The 21553-nt window shown below is 44.5% G+C and overlaps 1 protein-coding gene across 6 annotated transcripts in view; it reads right to left on the bottom strand.

Moving 5' to 3' along the window:
• The window catches only part of POLK (DNA polymerase kappa), an 85902-nt gene extending 71274 nt beyond the window's left edge, over window positions 1-14628 (bottom strand). For 3 of the 6 annotated variants that reach the window (XM_075591451.1, XM_075591404.1, XM_075591413.1), the window contains exon 1: window positions 14497-14628. The gene's annotated coding sequence lies outside the window, so the exon portion shown is untranslated. Of the gene's footprint in view, window positions 1-2181; window positions 2312-4560; window positions 4752-6401; window positions 6480-14496 lie in introns of all 6 variants that reach the window. The other 3 variants (XM_075591422.1, XM_075591433.1, XM_075591442.1) reach the window with 3 other exon arrangements.
• Between the last annotated feature and the right edge of the window lie 6925 nt (window positions 14629-21553).

Below are 21553 nucleotides of genomic sequence, written 5' to 3' on the forward strand. Positions count from 1 at the left end.
GTGTAAAAATAACGCCATCAGCAAAGTGCTGAGTGTCAAGTTTTCCCTGACGGGTTTTTAAAATGGCCGATGTGAAATGTTTGTTTCGTAATGTACATAACCATGTCAAACAGTGTCCTTTCAGGCTGTATGATGACGATGATGATGAGAAAGAGAGACTGCGTGCCCAGTACTGCTACCTAAAAGCAGAAGTTACAGTGGAGTCATGAGGAGAATACTGCTATGTTACAGCAGAGCAAAGCAGAAAGTGTTGCTGCCTTAAAGCAGAGTTTGCAACAGTTGATAAAGCCACAAAATGAACAATTGTCAAAATCTCATGATGAGAGTTCAAAAATACAAACGGAAAGTACTGCATCGTTGGTACAGCAGCTGACAAAGTCACAAACTGAAACTACGGCATTGTTAGTACAGCAAATGGCGCTGTCCCTATCCCAAATGATGGAGGACTCCTGCGGGGCCCCGCAAAAAGGACAGTCTCCCTTTTCAGCAGACGCTCCAGAAAAATGGGATGGGGGGAAGAGGGGTGGGGTGGGATGGGAGAGGGGTGGGTAGAGAGGTGTGTGGAGGTGGAAAGAGAGGTGTGTGGGGGGAGGAGAGAGAGGTGTGGGGGGGGAGAGGTGTGGGGGGGGAGGTGTGGGGGGGGGAGAGAGAGGTGTGGGGGGGAAAGAGAGAGGTGTGGGAGGGAGAGAGAGGTGTGGGAGGGAGAGAGAGGTGTGGGAGGGAGAGAGAGGTGTGGGAGGGAGAGAGAGGTGTGGGAGGGAGAGGTGTGGGGGTGGAGACGGGTGTAGGGGGGAGAGAAAGGGGTGGAGGGTGGGGAACTAGAAGTGAAGGGTGAGTGGGGAGGGGTGAAGGGTGAGAGGGTAGGGAGAAAGAGAGGTGTGGGGGGGGGAGAGAGAAAGAGAGGTGCGAGGGGAGAGAGAGAGAAAGAGAGGTGTGTGGGGGGAGAGAGAGAAAGAGGTGTGTGTGGGGGAGATATAAAGAGAGAGGTGTGTGTGGGGAAAGCAAGAAAGATATGGGGGAGAGAGAGGTGGGATGTGAGAGAGGTGAGGGGCCAGAGAGGGATGGTGGAGAGAGAGGGTCAGGGGGAGGGGAGCATGTGGGGGAGTAGCTGGTGAGGGGAGCATGTAGGGGAGAAGCTGAGGAGAGCATGTGGAGGAGAAGCTGGTGAAGAGGGGAGTATCTGAGGAGAAGCTAGTGAGGCTGAAGAGAGGGTCCGAAAGGATGAAAATGGGGGAGGGGGAGAGAGAGAGGAGAGAGAGGGGAGAGAGCGGGGAGGGAGAGGAGAGAGAGGAGAGTCCAACCAACATACAAAAGATTCCGACATTTATGGGGATTCTTTTTTTGGGAGGGGGTGTGGGTACGACTGAAGGTTCGCCTAGGGTGCAAACTACCCTTGCACCAGCCCTGCTCATCGCAAGCGAGCGGAGATAAAATTTGCATAAGGCCTCGGCCAAGGTTCCTGCTGGCGTGCGGAGGCGCGCTGAGGCTCAGGGAAAGCGGATGCTTTCCCTGGCCTTAGACAGCGTGCCGTCCGGGGGCGTGTCGGCGGGCGGGCCAGTGACGTCATGGAGCTGGTTCGCCCTCATTGGGCGAACCGCTCACGTGACCGGCCCTGCGCTCCAGCGAGCGCTGAAATGTAAAATTCTGCTAAGACCTAAGCTTCCGCGCGCTTGCAGAAGCGTAGGCGAGCCCCTACTAAAGCCGCTCTCATTGCGGCTGTAGGGGCTCACAGGTAAGTACAAATGCGCCTCAGCACGGGTCAGCGCTTCATGCCCGAGGCCTAAGTCCTCTGAAGCTGTTGCTAACTAGGTAAACATTAAACGTTTAAAAAACTATTGCAACATATACAATAACATTGATTAAAAAAAATTCTTACAAAAATCACTTGCACTTAACCAGTTCTATATACAGTATCACTGCCATTAGTTCACTTCGGACGTGGGTGGTAACTTACATAAGTATCGTTCTCAAGTGAGCCCGCTGAGTATCCCGAGGCAGCAGCGGAAAATCTCACCACTTAAAAACAATGCTCCCTGAGAAGTATGAAGGGAGATGTGTGGGGCTCACAATGGGAACATAGGATGGGTTACACAAATAGGGACCATCCATCAGTAAATCAAAACAGAGCAATAAAATATGTAACTGAGTAAAAGCCAACCTGAGTGGGAGCTTTAAACAAACCTTCATAAGTAAATGTTTGGCCTGCAAAGTATCATAAACAGACGTATCCTCTGCTTGAATGCCAGGAAAGTGACTGCGCTCACACACGCCCTGTGCTTGACTCTCTCTTCCAAGCAACCCTGACCTCGTGCTGCACAAAATGAAATATCAGAAAAAAATATGTCAAGTTTGTTTTTTCCAGATGCTAACCCTGATATGGAAAACACTGTCTGTACACATTCTTCTATATAATAAACTATATTTATATTTGCATTATTAAAACTATAGCTGTGGCATTTGAATGTAACACAGGACGACTGGACCCCCAGAGAGAATGAGTTGAAAGATTTGGGCAGACCATGGGGCTTACAATGCATTGATTTGCCCGGTACTCCAAGCATCATTAACAGGCGTTTTATTCATTGCTACAGGAGCCAAATAATCCACAGTGCGTTACTGGCCACAGCGGGTTGATGCCAGGACAGCTGAACAGTCAGATTTCTAACATATGATGGTTGTGCAAGGAAATTATAGCATCCCATCATATCTTCTCTTTTCAATGTTTAAGTAATAATCCCTGAAGAACAGGGCATTACTGGCCAATAATGCCCTGGCTGGAAGAATTGAAGGCCCGAGGCGAAGCCGAGGGACTTTAACCCAGCCAGGGCATTATTGTCCAGTAATGCCCTGTTCTGAGGGGATTATTACTATTATAGGCTAAATGTAGACTTTTTTCATAACTAATAGACACTTTTGTATAGTTATATAGATTTTTTTTATTAAAATAAAATGGTAAAGGATGATATCTTTGGCGGCTCTTGGAACACTGCAGTGATTTTAAAGATGCTGAGATATCCTTCTTATAAAGATTAAGATTGATGATCCTTTTTAATTTTTAAAAACTTTAAAATTGTATGCTGTCTCGTTTAGAGAATAACTTCAGTATTTACAATGAAGCATGTGATCAAAATGAAATATGGAAAGTAGAAGCAGTGTGTAAAGAAAATTGCTTTTGACCGAGCAAGTAGAAAAGTGCCGTTATACTGTAGGTGCAGTCCCAAGGCCTGAAGAGAAATAAAATAATGGTAGTGATATGTTTATATGGATTCAATGTAGGTAATTGTTGTCTCTTTTTTTTTTTTACCCAAAAAAGTGTAAATAGTTTTTTTGTTTTTTTTTTTAACTTTCAATGTTGCCAAATAAAATGCTTCGGAAGATTTTTCTCATGTTCAAATAAAGTTTCATGAAAAGATTGTTTCTCTACAGGTCAATTGTCAATCCCCACTTCTTTCCTTTGTTCTTGATGTGACATAATTATAATACTACCATGAGCCAGAACGCTAAAACATGAGGACATAAAAGCATAGTCGGGGTTCAGAGCACACCAATAAGTCATATTCAGGCATACCCCGGTTTAAGGACACTCACATTAACTAAACTCGCGAGTAAGGACATGTCGCCCAATAGGCAAACGGCAGCTCGCGCATGCGCCTGTCAACACATCCTGAACAGCAATACTGGCTCCCTACCTGTACCGAAGCTGTGCGCAAGCGGGGAGTCTGTTACAAATGTGTTATTTACATCAATTATGCACCTATAGGACGATTGCAGTACTGTACATACATCAGTAAGTGGAAAAAAGGCAGTGCTTCACTTTAAGTACATTTTCGCTTTACATACATGCTCTGGACCCATTGCGTATGTTAATGTGGAGTATGCCTGTATTTACTTTAAGGGTGACTGCATTTGTACAAGGAAACCCATTACAGTGATACCCTACACAACTTTCCTCAGTTCTTCACTGTACAGCCCAAATTCCATTACAGGCATACCCCGTATTAGCGTACGCAATGGGACCGAAGCATGTATGTAAAGTGAAAATGTACTTAAAGTGAAGCACTACCTTTTTTCCACTTATCGATGCATGTACTGTACTGCAATCGTCATATACGTGCAAAACTGATGTAAATAACGCATTTGTAACAGGCTCTATAGTCTCCCCGTTTGCGCACAGATTCGGTACAGGTAGGGAGTCGGTATTGCTGCTCAGGACGTGATGACAGGCGCTTGCGTGAGCTGCCGTTTGCCTATTGGGCGATATGTACTTACTCGCGAGTGTACTTAAAGTGAGTGTACTTAAAGCGGGGTATGCCTGTATGTGGTTGCATGGTGAACACATAAAAGGTTCATTCTCTTTTAAGCAAATTTCTATGTGGTGGTATTAGTAAATTGGCATCCAATTCCAATCTGAAACCCTGCAGCACTATAAGCACCACCACGGTACTGTGGTCCTTTGTTACAATCAGTACTGCTATATAAAGATACAATGGATTCGGACATTTTGGTTGCGGCCGTCTCGCTGCGACCAAGTCTCCGCTAGCGCTTGGCCACAGAAGAAACCTCCGCTGCAGCTGCTCCGCCGCTGGACACTCAGCCGTCAGCTGCTCCGCCGCTGGACACTCAGCCGTCAGCTGCTCCGCCGCTGGACACTCAGCCGTCAGCTGCTCCGCCGCTGGACACTCAGCCGTCAGCTGCTTCGCCGCTGGACACTCAGCCGTCAGCTGCTCCGCCGCTGGACACTCAGCCGTCAGCTGCTCCGCCAAGGAAAATTAATTTTAATTCAGTGGTTAGGGGCTTTTAGGGTGAGGAGTTTTTGGGGTGAGGGGCTTTTAGGGTGAGGGGATTAAGCTTTTTACGGTAGGGGATTAGGGTAAGGGTTTTTAGAATAGGGGGTAGCGTTAGAATAAGGGGCTAACATTAGAGTTTACTAAGGCTGCGATTATACCCGATCCGGCAGGGAGCGCGCTCTCCCACAGGGCGATGCGCACGGCCGAAACTTGCACTGCAGGCAGGAGGCGACGGGGTTTGCTGGAGGCGTGGCCATGACATTACGTGAGCGGTTCGCCCTCATTGGCTCAACCGCTCGCGTGATGCGGCCGTCGCTCGAGAAAACCAATTTCTTGGATCTGCTCCAGGTTTGCGCGCTTGGCCGCCTCGTTCGCGCGCACTTAGTGCGTGCTCAGTGCAAAACATGCATTTGTTTTGGCGGGGCGCAGAGGTGCGTGCCCAGCCGCATTGGGTATAAGCAAGGCCTAATCCCTTTAGTGCCTCATAGACGTACAGTGTATTTCATGACCGGTGGCACCCTCGGGGCCCATATGACGTACGTGACATAAACCGAAGGGGGAAGCAGGAAGTGACTGCGTGAGCACTCAGGAGAGAGGTCACGTGATCGCTAGTGCTGCAGGGTCCCTGGCCAGGGAAGTGGAGCACTGCAGCACTGAAGGGATTATTGTGCTAAATTATATAAAAATGTAAAAAAAAACACGTCCAAATGAGGACACAGAAAGTTGCAATGCTCTCAAACCGCTCTGTGCTGCCTGGTGAAGGGGAGAAAGTGAGAATACCCAGCAGGAGTTGTCATGTGAACACTCTACCGCAGGCTTTGGGCCTTTTTAAAGGGGCAATTCAACCTACTGTAGCAGGGAAAACTGTACCTTTAAAGCACCGAGAGAAGAACCCACATGTTCCCTTGCGAGGACACATGGAAAAAGAAAAGTGCTGTGATGCCTGTTTTCAAGATCACATTTGCTTTACGCGGAATCCATACTATGAGGGGTAAATAAACGTGTTAAGAGCAAATCTCTAACTGGTAGTTAATGGCTTTTAAAGAAAACTGCAATGCGCAACCCATATCATCAATGCATTCACTTGAGGATTAATGGCTCCATCAGGAGATCAGGCATCCAAATGATCCATTTACTGGACTGCAGTGAATGAGTGTCAAGCAAGGTCGAATGTGAAATCTTTTCCATTTTACTTTACAGGACAGCAGCAGTGTCACATATATATCATGCAGCCCTTAGGTAACCTTCAAGCACTAACAGCACAGCCTTTATTCTTATGGATATAGGGAACATATATATCCTCCTATATTAGAGGCAAATCAAGCAGCAAAAATACCACCGTGCTGTTTGAAAGCAACAAGCTGCACCGCTCGACTCAAAAATATTTTGTGATACCTGGTGAAGCGGATTCTCTGACACTATTAAACACCATCTTTTGTTATCGTCATTGTTACGGGAGACCAGAACTTAACACCGGGATCCAAGCACCAGACCAGAGAAAGCAGTTTGAGAGTATGTATTTATTCCCGAAGCCAGCAAACACAGCACAAAATCCCAAACAGCGCTTACACTCACCAAATGGGGAATACGGGGGGGGGGGGGAATTCTAGCTACCTAGGTGTCAGGCGCCACTGCCAAGGTTTACCCGGGTTTGCTTCCACTCATGTGGAGGTAGAGACAGTCCAGGCTTCTCTGGTGAGATTGGAGGAAAGGAGATTTCACCAACAGCAAGGAAAGGAAACTTTACAGTAAGAGCAGTTAAACTGCAGACTTTACTACCGATAGAAACTATGATGGCAGATACAATAGATATCATTAAGCGAAGGTTAGACGTCATTTTTAGAAGGGAAAGGTAAACAATGATATGCCATAACATAGGAAGCATGTTGATCCAGGGAGAAATTAAATTGCCATGACATTAGCTAGCTTTTAGAATTAGCATCTTAAGAGTGCTGCATCTTAAAGTGACTATCTTTAAGTGGATATATAGTTAGACTATAGTATATATACACACATTTATGGGGTACTTCATGCAAGATATATAACCTTAGCTGATGTGATATGGAACTAATTGCATTGTCTCTCCACCCACAGGTATGTTTAACCCCCCAACCGTTCTGTATCAGTTCTCTGGTATATTTAGAATAGCAAAGTTAATTTGTTAATTGTGTGCCGTTAATTGTCCAGTTTGTAACAGGCATATTTATTGGGAGGATGGCCATGTGACTGTTTAGATGTATAAATCTGATACCACTCTAAGGGAGAGCATTAGCATGTTAAGAGTGCTGCATCTTAAAGTGCCCATCTTTAAGTGAATATATAGTATGACTAGAGGTTGACTGGGGACTGGATCTTTCTGCAAACTCTTCTACACAAGTCAACAAAATGTGAGTTTATCTGACCACACTATTATCCCATGCTGTTAGTCTGCACTTTTAACCCCCCATTACACTTTATTCACTGCAGCCTCTCCAAACACTTGACTGCACACAATTGTCTCTCCTATCCCTCCCCCTTTCCCCCCAAATCCCTCTGCAAACATTGAACAGACCCTAGCATTGCAAATGCAGCAAAACATTTTGGCAAGGAAAATGCACACCTCTGCTGTTTACTCTGCACACACTCACTTGGCTAACAACAGCTGCATGCAACATTACCTACCTCTGTGATAATGAACCTGCTAGTTATCTCAAATCTGTTCTTTCATGTGGCCTCATGGAAATGTTACTCTCTCTATTCATTACAAACTCTCCCCTCCTGGTCCACACCCAATATCATCATACACCCTGGATTACTCAAAAGCCTTGCACTATCTACTGAATGTTTATTTATAAAATGTTTTACCAGGAAGTAATATATTGAGAGTTACCTCCCGTTTTCAAGTATGTCATGGGTACAGAGTTATAACAATATATGGTTACATTAAATGAACAGGGTTACACAGTCAATTCAAAGACATTTCATGGACAGTTAAGAGTTGGAAAATTGGGTGCAGGGGATACAAGGGTTGGAGAGTTTCAGATTGAAATACAGCAATTTTAATACCAACAAACATCAGCGAACAGCAGCAAACAGCTCACACCTTTTGGCTGCCCTTTGGCTGTGTGCCTTTGGGGCGACGCAGATGTAGACTGAAGGGGTTCAGAATGAAAGTAGCTGTGATTTCACATTCCTTTTATCCTTCAGGGCATTAGCATTTCAGAGGCTGGGGTTGACGAAACATAACAGTAAGCAAATGCAGAGATTAACCAGAGATGGTTCTGTGCAGAGGGGAGCAGCTCTTGGGGAACCCCATTGTGTCTGCCTTTGTGGTGATGCAGATGTACACTGAAGGGGTCCAGAATGAATGCAGCTGATGTTGGTGGAGAACTCTGAAAACCAGCACACCGACCACCGCTCACTCTAATGGCAAACATCACAAAATTTACACCATGCAAACAACGACTCAAATTTCTATTTCTACGGTTACTCTCTTTAGCAGGTGATATTGAACTCAACCCAAGTCCTCCCTTTTCAACGCTGTCCCATACAGCTGAGAATACCCCCTTCAAATTCCAAAAAGGTGTGTCGCCCGTATAAATATCCAGAGCCTGCTGTCCAAACTGGATGAACTAAGGGCATGGTGCCTTATGCATAAACCCAAAGCCATCATTCTCCCAGAAACATGGCTAACCCCTAAAACTCTCGATGCAAATATTGCCATTCAGGGATACTCCATTTCTAGGAAAGATAGGTCAAAGAGAGGAGGAGAGGTATTATTTTATATTGCAGACACCTTACAATTTACGCTGCTAAATTGCCCCCCCAAGCCCACCCTCTTTTGAAATCCTAGTTGGTAAAATCTGCCTCTGCTTTTCTAAGCCCGTCCTGATTGCTGGCATCTACCGCCCCCTTAAAGCCCCTCTACAGTCCGTGACTGATATCACCCAGTTTCTTGGCTCAATTTCCTCTCTGAATGAGAAGAGTGAGCTGCTAGTTCTTGGAGATTTCAACTACAATTGTCTCGACCCTAAAAACAGGAAAATCCAGATAAAACTCAAGTCACCTAACCTAACGCAACTCATTTCCCAACTCACACGGATAAACCTGAAATCTCACAACCATTCCTTGCTAGACAGTATTCTCTCCTCTAATCCCAGCAGAATCCAATCCTCTGGCATCCTACCTGATATTTTCAGTGGCCATGCAATAGTTTACTGTGTAAGAAAAATCAGATCACCTCAATCAAGCCCTAAAGTTCTCCTCACAAGAACATTTAGAATCTTTACCCCACAACAGTTTCTGGCTGACCTTACCAGCTGACCTTGGTACAGAATCGACATAATTCCGACCCCGATTCTTCACTCAACTATTTACAATCCGAGTTCTTATAACTCTATGATACCCATGCTCCACTACGCAGAATAAGAGTACGGGGGGCCCACCTTTCGTGGGTTACAACTGACCTTATAGCACTCTACCATTTCAGGGATGCCTTGTGGAAAAGTTACAAAGTAACTGGCACTACCAAGAATCTTAGTAACTACAGATGCCTGCGGAATATGTGCACAAGGCAAAATAGGCATGCAAAAGAACAATATTACTCTGACAATCTTCGCCAGAATACATCAAATCCAGGTAACTTCTGGAAGATTATCAACAATATATTCCAGCCTTCTAGCCATAAAAAATCATGTAATATCATTAAGGAGGATATTACTCTGACAAATCCCACTGACATTGCAAATGCATTAAATGAATACTTTGTGGGGTGTGCTACTAACTTATTGGCAAAACGCAACCCAAACCACAAACATGAACCTCATTCTGAGTATCCCTGTAGCCCCACCCTCTCCCAACAGTGCCCACAATTTTCAATTTGTCCCAGCATCTGAAGAGGAGATTACACAAGTGCTCCTCAAATTAAAACTAAGCAGCCAATGTGTACCTGACTTACTGCAATCTAAGTTCCTAAGACTTGGTGCCCCAGCCATTGCCAAACAGATTGCTACCCATGTCAACTCTATTCTGTCTGCAGGCCATATCCCTAAGACCTGAAAAACTGCCAGAGTTGTCCCAATCTTCAAAAGTGGGGATAAAAACCCTTTCTCTCTTCTCCCAATACTATGCAAAGTCATAGAAAAATGTTTTCACTCCCAATTAAGCGATTACCATACCAAGACAAATTTCCCTAGCCAATTCTAATCTGGCTTTCGCCCCAAACACTCCATGGTAACTACCCTCCTAAATGTTTGCAATGAGATCCAGTGTGGAATGGAACGGGGACAACTCACTGGTGCAATATTCCTAGATTTTGCAAAGGCTTTTGATACTGTTGATCATGTTATCCTGCTAAACAAACTTCAATGCTCTGGAATAAGGGAACTTGCTTTATACTGGGTTCATTCCTACCTATCAGATAGATCCCCACATGCGTCTATCTCAGGCTCTAACTTCAACCTCTTGGATATCACCTATGGTGTCCCGCAAGTCTCTGTTCTGGGGCCCCTACTTTTCTCAGTGTTCATCAATGATCTTCCTACAGTTTGTAAGGAAGCCTCAATACACATGTATGCAGATGACACAATATTATATGCACACAGCCCAAGCCTCTCTGACTTTGAACACGTAATTAAATCTGACTTTTTGAAACTTGAAAATTGGATTTCCCAAAACAAACTGTTTTTAAACACTAACAAGACTGTAACAATGGTATTTGGGACCAAGGAAAACAATTTAAAGCTTCCAATGAATGAGTTCCAGATCAGAACCAACGCTAGTTCCATCCTAGCCCGTTATTAGTTTCAAATACTTGGGCATATGGTTTGACTCCCATTTAACATTTGGGATGCACACTGATACCCTGACATCCAAAACCTATGCCAAATTAGGTGTACTTTATAGGAACAAATCCTCCCTAAGTCTGCAGGTCAGAAAGCGCATTGCACAGCAGATGCAGATGCCAATGCCAATTATTGACTATGGGGGATATAGTATATGGCACGGCACCCCAAACCCACCTTAGCAAACTTAATACCCTCTACAATTCAATATGCCGTTTTGTCCTCCAATGCAACAACAACACACATCACAGCGAAATGCTCAAAGAACTAGATTGGTCATCACTTGAGTCTAAACACAAAGTTCACCTTTCCTGTCTTGCCTTGTCTATCTGAACAAGCTCCTCACCCCTACCACATGCAGCACTTATCATCTGAGATCTGACTCCAAAAGACATGTTCATGGCCCCAAGGTTCAACAAAGTATCCAGCCGCTCCTCCTTCTCTTACCGTGCACCCCAAAACTGGAACAATCTACCGGAGACTCTCATCCACCACCAGTCTAAGTTCTTTCAAAACTAAAGCTTTCTCCCATTTTAGTCTGGTCTGTAACTGTTACATACACCTATAATTATATAGGAGGGGGGGGGGAGCAGGCTCGGGGGGGTGAGGGGGGAGTGAGAGCCGAGGGAGCAGTCTGTGGGGGGGGGGGGGAGAGCCGAGGAAGGGAGAGCGCCGGGGAGTGTGTGTGTGAGGCGGCGGGCATGCGGTGTGAGGAGCCTGTGAGGGCGAGGGCGTGTGTATTTGTGTTTGTGATGTCACCCCACCCCGCAGGCCAATCACAGCGTGAACCGCCGTAACCAATGAGCAAGCTCACAAACCCACACACAACCAAACTTTCAGTTTTATATATATATATATATATATATATATATATATATATATATAGATAGATAACCTTGCTCACTTAATGTAACCATGTATTTGAAACCATGTATCTGTCATCATAAATCTGTGACCAGGACATTCTTGAAAACAAGAGGTACAGTAATTCAATGTATTACTTCCTGGCAAAACATTTTATAAATAAATAAATGACTGGAGTTGGCATATAATTTATTTTTCCCCTTATGGGAAAAAATTGGATAATGTTTCACTGGGCTTTGTATTTGACTTCTTCTGCGTTAATATAAATAAACATATAGGATGAGTATCTCAGTCACAAAAATGTAACACCAGTTGAACTTGATGGACCTATGTGTTTTTCAACTGCATCTACTATGAAACAGCTAAAATAGGTCACATTCCTGTCAACTTGAAGCTCAATGTGTTTGCAACTTATAATTCTTAAAACTGTAAACTATCTCAATAAAAACCCATATCCACTCCCAGGCATTATGATATAAACATGTCACTTCTGCCGCTCCATTGAGGCCATAGGATTGCACCTCTAACTCTTTCACTGCCAGGAACACACATTAACTCAGTGGTTTCCAAACTTTTTTTTGGTTATGGAACCCTATGTGAGAACCCTTCTAAAGAACCCCAACCCTCTCTAATAGCGCGTCTGAGATCAGATGCATTGTAAGGAACCCCAACCCTCTCTAATAGCGCGTCTGAGATCAGATGCATTGTAAGGAACCCCAACCCTCACTAATAGTGTGTCTAAAATCAGATACATTGTAAGGAATTTCAACCCTCTCTATGTGAGGATTGTCCGTCGCTTCCACCTCAGTGACGGGACGAGTGACGCGCGCCGAGTTACCAGGTTGGGGGACACTGCACGTCCCGCGCTTAGGCCCCGCCCCCGTAACATGTCCCGTGACAAATCGGCTGACACGCCGCTCTACCAAGCTGGGTGACACCGCACGGATCTCACTCATGCTCCGCCCCTGTGACATCACGGGTAAGGCGCACCACGCGCAGGCTAAGCACAAGTATCGCACTACCATGGGCACACGAGGGGTTAACTCCATCGCCAATTACCCTTCACCTGCACTTCTCCCCGCCTCTGCCTATCAATGGACTGATTATGTCTAGGGGGCGGGTTTGATTCATTACTCTGCAGCTGTGTGCTGCCCCACCACTGGCTGTCTCTTCCTTTAATACTGAGCCAGCCCTACTGCCAAACTGGCTGAGCATAAACCCTGTTTATGTACTTGTGTTTGCCTCAAACACCCTACTGTCTTGTCTTGCGTATCCTGTTTTCACCTCGGCTTGTATTTGGACCTCCGCCTCTCTGACCCTTGACCTCGGCTTGCTATTGGACTTCTACCGTCTCTACTCTTGGACCCCGGCACCGCACAACGACTATGTATCCCCTGATAACGTTGTGACTTTCTATTGGCCCTGGATTGCTGCTTTCTTGGCATTCCAGGGACCCCATCACATAGTGGCTACATTATGGTCTTTCAGGTTGGTTTCTATGGGAGATCTATGCTTCTCACTTAATGATTTAATGTGGACACCATTGTAAACAAGGTACAGTATGATTCCCTAGTGGAGAAATATTTCAGTTAAATATATATTTTTATCTGAAAATGGGGGTCCCCCGTTGTTAATTGGTGTTCAAAGGACAACCTCAAACACCCTAGTTCAGAAGCAACAAACCCAGAACCAGGGGTCCACTGAGCAAATTGGGGAAACAATATGGCCACAGAGGTGAAGGCGCAGTGACCACAGCGGCAATGTTTGAAGTTCACCACCATATTTGTTTTTTTTTTGTGTCAAAACCAGCACACATAAAAAACATACAAATATCTCCAGAATCAGGAAATCCCTGGAGGCCGGAAATAACAGATCAGCTCCTCCTGAGCAAGCGGGAGACTGCTCAGCAACATATAGAATAGGAATCCCATATCCAACTATCAATGGGTGAGGAGCTTCTATTAGGGGTTACAAACACTGCAATGGGCAAAGACAGTGTAGATAAAATAAAATTAAACCTCCTTTAAATCTGTTTCAAAGCTGGCTGAATGTAACGTCTGCAACAATACTGTGAGATAAAGATGTACATGCTAACTGCCCTTCTTTTATTCAACCCTTCATCCAGCACCCTGTGGCCCATATTTATTAAGCAGTCTTCTGTCACAAGACACCTTACAGCCAATTAACTTGAATACTTGTACAGTATGTTCCAGCTCCAAAACGTGTCTCATGGCATAAGGCAGTAAATATGGCCCGGTGGGTTTTTGTGTTCAGGAATGGCAGATCAAAGATAAATGGGTACACACTATTATAGGTGCCATGTCATGTAACCAGTTCAAACTATTTGTAAACAATGTAAGAATTTAATTTACTTCCTTAAATAAAACTAACCATGCTAAAAACAAAGATTTTGGCTTGTTTCGTCATTGTTCTTGCCCCACACTATCCTTATCAGAGAAACCATAAAGATAAGGAGGGGTAACACAAAACAAAAATTCCTGTCAAAATGCCTATTCAGTACACAGTACATGTGAGCTTACCATGTTTACAAACTGAATTTAAGAAAATATATATTTAAAAAAAAAAAGTGTAGCTCACTAACATCATTGATTTATCATTGTATAGGTAGGTTTGATTGCACCTTAATTTTAGAGTGGGAGCAAGTTGGCGCATATCCTGAAGTCATTCACAGACAGACACATGGTTTAGATGACAGTAGACAGGATGCTTTAACTTGACAGATTTTCCTCTTTAATGCCACCCTCTTACCTAATATAAAACCTTCACTCAGATCAGCCTAATTGAATTATTTTAGACATGCAATCTCTGGTGATCCCGAGGATTAATCCCAGGTACAATCACACGTCAGTGACAGTGTCTCACACCTGTCACCAGCGGATGTGCTGACACAGGAGTCCTGCACAAGTGTTACTTCCTTACTACTAACTATAATGAGCTCTGCAATGATTGTAATATTTTTTTGCTAAGGAGATCTTCTTTCTCTACTGGCCCTTTCTAATTACCTGCTAGGGATGGTCTAATAATCGCCAGTTGCAGGATCGTCTCACTTTCTCTTTCCCTCCATACAAAAACATGCATCTGCTTCCTCTTTCTAGAGCACAGCACCCGCCTCCCCCTACTTCCAGGAAACTGGAGCTGCACAGAAGCCGGCCCCGCCATCTTTGGTAAGGGGAAAAAAAACAGTGACAGGCGTGAACAAATAGTGTTACTATTCCGATGCCTATCCTTCTTAACACAACTGAAAATACAGTGTTAGTATCACATCTCACTGCATCATACTTGTCAATGTAACCTCATTGTGAAGGGTTTCCCACTATCCTCTTACACACAGCAGATATTCATAAGCTAATTACAATACTGTGGTTTTCCTTCAACAACAACTATTTATTAAGGAGACTCCTTGGTTTTTAGCTTAAAACAAATACATTTCTGCTCCTGCTTAAAATATCCATCAGCCCAAGGCATGTGACTGGAAGTTTTCCAAATATCCCACATTGTTATTGCTACACTATAAAAATGTGGCATATAAATGCGAATATGAGCACTATGCAGGCATGGCATGTGGAGTGAGGTTTGTTCCCAATACAACACAACTTCAAATACTTTAATTTTCACTCTGTGCTCATAATGACTGTAAAAATACACAGAAAAAAAATGTCCAAATTATGGCAGCTTAGATGAATATTTCCTCAGAGAATGGACTTGACATGATATACAATTATGATATAAGTGTATAAGAATGAAAACAGCTGTACTACCATAAAGCCATGTTCTTGCAGTAGGGTCTTAGCACTATTGGAAAGAAAGTCCCTTAAACACTATGTGGATATTTACTACGTTTGGATGTGGGGTATCCCACTGCAATCCTATGTAACCCTGCTTCCCCCCCCCCCCCCCCCCCCAGACTCTACGGTGGTGTCAAGGATACATGGGGGCTGATTACATGCGGTGTGGTGCGTACCTGTTAGGAACAGGAGGGCCGGAGCTTCCCGCGGTGTTGTGGGGGAGCCAGGACCGGGCTTCTGGGGTGATAGCCTCCATGATCTCTTAGTGGTGCAGCGCCTCCATCTTCTATACACCCAGGGTAATGAGACAGGACCGGGTCCCAGGGTTATACTCTCCAAAACACACACAGTCTTTACGGGTGAAGAATAGTCTCTTTATTTGACAGAGCAACAATATCCCAACGATAAGGCTTCCAGCAGCCGCAACACAATCGCCAGGACGGGGTATACACAGCTCACCTCCGCCCAAATGCTTCCTCCTCTCCTTCCCTCCAAGTCACTCCTCCGACAGGATGGTCTGAGCTAGGGCTTCAATACTCCGTGGCCCACCCCTGAGGTTAGCCTCGAGGTGGGTCTTGAATTCTCCCCCCATCACCCCTGGCAGTGGGGTGAGGGCATTGGTCCACCAGTCTATAATTCTATCAGCTCTACCTATAGACGCTGATCGTTTCAGTTCCTCTCTCTCTCTTCCGGCACTCTGCGCCGGGAGACCGCAGCCTCCTGATACTCCTCGGACCGTTCCGCAGGATTCGTGGCTCACGGCATAATAACCAGCAACTCTAGACTCTCGATATCACTGTTCACTCGAACTCTTCCTAAGCTACTCTCTCTTCCGAAGAACCATCAAAAGAGAAGAACAAGACAAAAAGCCTAGCCACTCACCAGAGTTGGCTGCTAAATATAGAGCTAGCCCCTCCCCTCATGGTGTCAGCAGAACCTCCCCTCGTGCTCACGCCTGCAGCAGAGTCCAGGCCTGCGTCTACCACTCAGGATAGGGCTATGAAGGGGGAAAACCCATGATGATTACTGGCGCCTGATCTTAACAGGGCTTATCACAGTAGAAGGAAAATAGGTATAGCCTGTGCTGTTTACAGGGGGCTACACCTATATTCACTGCCATTCAAGTCAGTCTATTAACACAGAATTAAAGTGAGATACCCTCCATTGGCACTGAATGAATCCCGCCGTATCCATCATCACACTGGTGTAATCACGTCAATTAATTCCCTCAACAGATTTATTTTAGCCATATTTTTCAGTGCGCAGTTTGTTTTTTCCATTCCTGTGTCAAATCTGGAAAGCAACATTGCCAGCTACTGCTAAATATTATGTTTTTTAACGACACTGACCCATATTCAATTGACTGTAAATGCTTCTCAATGTATGTGGAACTTCTGTAGCACAGACAAGCTCTTGAGAGCAATATTCTCTCCTGCTTAACATTGTGATTGGAATGAATCCGACCATATAGTGGTTCTCACTCATTCACAAAATGTTCTATTCCTGTCCTCTTGTCTTATATACACCAGTATATAAAGAATGTCAAAAGATATGATATAGAAACTAATATTATTATTGCGATTTCTTTATAATCTAATATGTTTGGACATTATACTGGTTTATAATGGAGTTGAAATTAAGGACAAATCAGTCCCTATCTACCCCATAGACTCTATTACGGAGTTTTGTCATTTGCCTGTGTAGCGCACTTTCCCCCACCCCCTGGGAGATGTGTGGCTACGGTGAGTGTGTCGGTGCGATACCTGTGGCTCACAGGAGGCCTGAGCCTCCGCTGCTGGGAGCCTGGGGTGTGCCTGAGTCTTTTAAATGGACTTGACTTCGAGTTAGGAGTATTCCTAGAAAATTGACCACCAATTCTGGGACTGTTTTTCATTCTCCGATACCCTTTTTAGAGTATTAATAAATTAGTCTTAGACTTTATTATTGTTTTTAAAGATTAAGATGAGTTTTGGATCAAAAACAGTAATGTTTACGTGTGTGTATACTGTATATACATATAATCCTTGGGTTTTTTTCACCCCTATATATATTGGATTATGTACAGTATTAGTTTTCCATAGATTATTCCAGTCATCAGTATGTGATTCTGTAAAATCGGTTTATATTCTCTTAAAAGGGTAATACACTTATTTTCTATGTTTATCATAGGTTCTGCTACAATATGTTGTATTAGTTCAGTGTGTGTATTGTTTATTAGTGTATATGTTGTGTTAGTTCGGCGATGTCATTGCATGTAGGCTGTTCTTTTAAACCTATTGGATTGGAGGAAAATTCAACCAATCACAGCCGCTGAATGGGTACAAATGCAAGTACCAATCAGATACCATTATACCCCTGAGGAAGTGACGTACACACGAAACGCGTAGGGTCAGAGGCCACGGCAACCACGGAGGAGTGCACGAGCAGTCACTCAAGCCTGTGTATCAATCCAGCAACTAGGAGTGGATCCTTCCCCCAGCGTGTGCTCTTGTGGTGTGAGAGCAGTCACGAAGCGCACAGGCGGCACTGCTACGAGTTTGCCGAAATCAGCGTGCTAAGGGAGAAAAACGGGAGAGATTCTGCTCAAATTGGATGTTCATGCTTGTTTTGATCTGCACTGTTGTAAGTAGGATTCTGGTTTTAACCACCAGATCATCTTCAACAGGTCATCTTCTCCTTTTTATGGAACTTAGTGTACATTTTATGTTTTAATAAATTAGTTTAAATTGTCTGTACAGCCTTGTTTATTAACAAAAAAGTTTTATGTTTGTTAGTCAGTGATGTAAGTCAGAGTTTTATGTTTGTGTGTTTATTTTAGCAGTATACACTATGATTTATTTTTGCGTTTAACCCCACATATCACGGGACGTTATCTACGGAGCAACCAAGTCGATCCAGATGAATAGGACATGATCACCCTAAGAGGAGTTTAACCAGCAAATCCGCCAGAATACCAAGAAGTGATCTGATTGAATACAGACAGAAAGAGACAAGCGACATTGTACCTTTGGTGGTCACATAACCCACACCTAGAAATCCTACGCAAGATCGCCAGGGAACTACAACCCATTCCCCAGGAAGATACAAGACTGCAACAGGTCTTCCCTGAAACACCCTAATTATCATACAGACAACCTCATAATCTCAAGAAAATTATGGTGAGGAGTAAAGTATTCAACAGTACAACTGAATGCAAGACAAGACCATGCCAGGACCCAAGATGCAAAACCTGTGCAATGCTCCACACAGCGGGCACAATACAAATACCACACAGGAATCTGAAGTACAAAATCAGAGGAAGGTTCACCTGTTTCTCCAGCAATGTCCTGTACCTCATGTGCATGAAATGCCCAGTGGGCGGCTACTACATCGGTGAGACGGGACAGGGGCTAAACAAGAGAATGAATCTGCATCGCCACAGCATCATACGCGGAACAAGAGACAGTTGCAAATCTCTTAAATTTATGGTTGCATGAATACAAATTTATGCAACTGTTCGGGACACATAGCGGTGACCTAAACTGAGACCGCAGCGTCATGAGTCACTACTCTGAAACAAGAGAACTCTCTTCCCATGAGTGCTAAAGGCCATGTCTATACAGTACATGCTGTGCTATATGAATGCACACACTGCTGTCTCTTACACATACATATGTACAATGTAATTCTATCCTTATATACCAATAGGGACCACATAGTATCTACACACATTAATAGTAATGCAACACCCTCTTACATTTCTACAGCTACCCACACCATAGGTATACACTCTGACGCACGCATTTTGTAAAGCGCTGTATACACTGTGGGCACTTTATACATTTTATATTTACACACACACACACACACACACACACACATACACTCTTACATCGCTAACATTCAGGGACGATTTAACACCTTAAGTCATAAATTGCATACTGCACAGGGGGGAGGGATAGGCTTCAGTCACAGATAAATTCCAATATGCACTGTTTTTAAGTAAAACCCTTTCTTGCTTTGTCCATTGAGGCAACGCCTGAGGAGGAGATCAGTGTGTCTCTGGGGCTCGCACAGTTGGGAGCATTAAGTTGGCCACAGAGCTATGTCGTCTATTCGTTTTTGATTGTTGAGCTCAGCTGCATGGTGCTGATGCTGTGTGTGTGTGTGTGTGTGTGTGTGTGTGTGTGTGTGTGTGTGTGTGTGTGTGTGTGTGTGTGTGTGTGTGTGTGTGTGTGTGTGTGTGTGTGTGTGTGTAGGGGTGTCTGTGCCGTGTTGGCCGAGCTTAATGGTTGGGGACGAATGGACGGTGCCATTCTGTGGCTGACTAAGTGCTTTTGTTTGTGCGAGCTGTCGAGATGCACTGGTCTCTTCTTCCGGCGGTGTTGCAGTGGATAAGGCAAGAAAAGTTTCTTGTAACCTTTCTTGCTTTGTCCATTGTAGCACCGCCAGAGGAAGAGATCGGTGTGCCTCGAAAGTTCGCACAAATAAAAGCATTTAGTTAGCCACAGAACGGTATTGTCTATTTGTTTTTGATTTTATATCTTGTCGTTCCCTGAAAAATAACTGCAGGCATCGCTTTTGGAGGGTGTTTTATTCAGGGTCGGGGCTTCCCCTGGCTCTTATGGATGGTAAATATCCTTTGCTATTTTTTATTATGACATGACCCATACAGTCAAGATAGCGCTTGTGCGTGATCCTGTAATAGAAATTCTACATTAAGAATGTTTGTTTTGACTTCCTGGTATGACACCAGTGAGAGAAGTTGCAGGCGATTGAGCTGTAGTGCAGCCTTGCCCTGCAAAGCAAAATCGCGCTGGAAAAAAAAAAATCAATTAAAAAAACCCACTGATCTACAGGGCTGACCTTGGAGCACCATGGCAAGCTATTTGGGAGACAAATCGGCTGGAACAGCTCCGCAGACGAGAGCAGAGAAAAGTGAGAAAAATCTAATAAGATGGCCCCAGCTATTACAAGGAAGCAGGCAGAGATAGACCAGGATACATCCCTTAAAGAGACAGACTCTGCATATGCTGCTATGGCTAAAGCGTTTTCAAATGAGCTAATGCCTCAAATAAAAGATTTGACTCCCTGCAAAAGTCACTTGAAGATTTTAAAGAGGAACTCTCCTTGCAAAATGTAAGATTGGGAGAGGTGGAGACCAAAGTGGGAGACTTGCAAGATGATATTGGAGAAACTCAGTCAGAAGTCCATAAACTAAAAAAGAAAAATCAAGCCTTGGAGGAAAAGGTAGACGATCTTGAATATACTGTAGATCCAGGAGGAGCAATATAAGAATTTATGTGATTCCGGAGTCTGTAAAACCATATTAACTTATGGATTTATGCTCAAAATTGCTTCCGGATATTTTGGAGTTACCTTCGGATCTGGCTACCATGAAAGTAGAAAGAGCCCATAGACTGGGTCCAGCAAAATATCAAGGAGAAAGACCAAGAGCAGTGATGGCTAAGTTTCTGGACTTTAGTGGGGGAAAAAACAGACCTGCGAGCTTACAACGACTCAGGAGGAATTGTATATGAGGGATCCAAGATATTAATTTTCCAGGACTATTCGATGGCCGTCTCTAACAAAAGGAGAGAATTTGGAAAACGTTGAAACTCTTTGTTTCAACAAAACAAGAGATTTACTTTGGGGTTTCCAGCCACTTTGCGACTTTTCACGGCGAATGGAGTAAAAATCTTCACTGAGGTCAGGGAAGCTGAAAAGTACACTCATGATAACCAAAAAGACATTGAAGACATGCGAGCGGAGCGTGATCAGAGGCGTGCGCAAGATCGTCATTCACCAACCAGAGAAAGAGGTCGCAGCGAGGATACGGCATGGAGCTGATTGCAGCAGGAGATACGTTGTTTAAGTATCAAGACTTGATTATGGGTTGTAAAGAATCGGAGGCCACGTCCCTTGCGGCGTGACCCCTCCTTACCCACTACCAGTACTGCAGCGGCTGCTGCCCCTGCCCCCCGTCGCTACCCATGCCGCCGCCCAGTGCATACCTTGAACTCTGCCGCCGCCATCTTGGATTCTGGCACTGGTTACAGACTCTCAGCTGTGCTCTGCTATTTCCTGGTCTCTCAGCCACTCACAAGCAGCTCCTCGACACGCCTCCGCCATGCCCCTCGTCCGGATTGGTCACTGTCGCTTTAAATATCCTGCTTTGCCTTCACTTCCTTGCTCTGCATAGCTCCTTGCTTCCTGTGTAGCCTGGAAACTGTGTCGTGCTCCTGTTTGTCTTTACTCCTACAGATTTGAACCGGCTTGTCTGACTTACCTCCCT

This window comes from Ascaphus truei, chromosome 1, assembly GCF_040206685.1.
Source record: "Ascaphus truei isolate aAscTru1 chromosome 1, aAscTru1.hap1, whole genome shotgun sequence".
NCBI classification, from domain to species: Eukaryota; Metazoa; Chordata; class Amphibia; order Anura; family Ascaphidae; genus Ascaphus; species Ascaphus truei.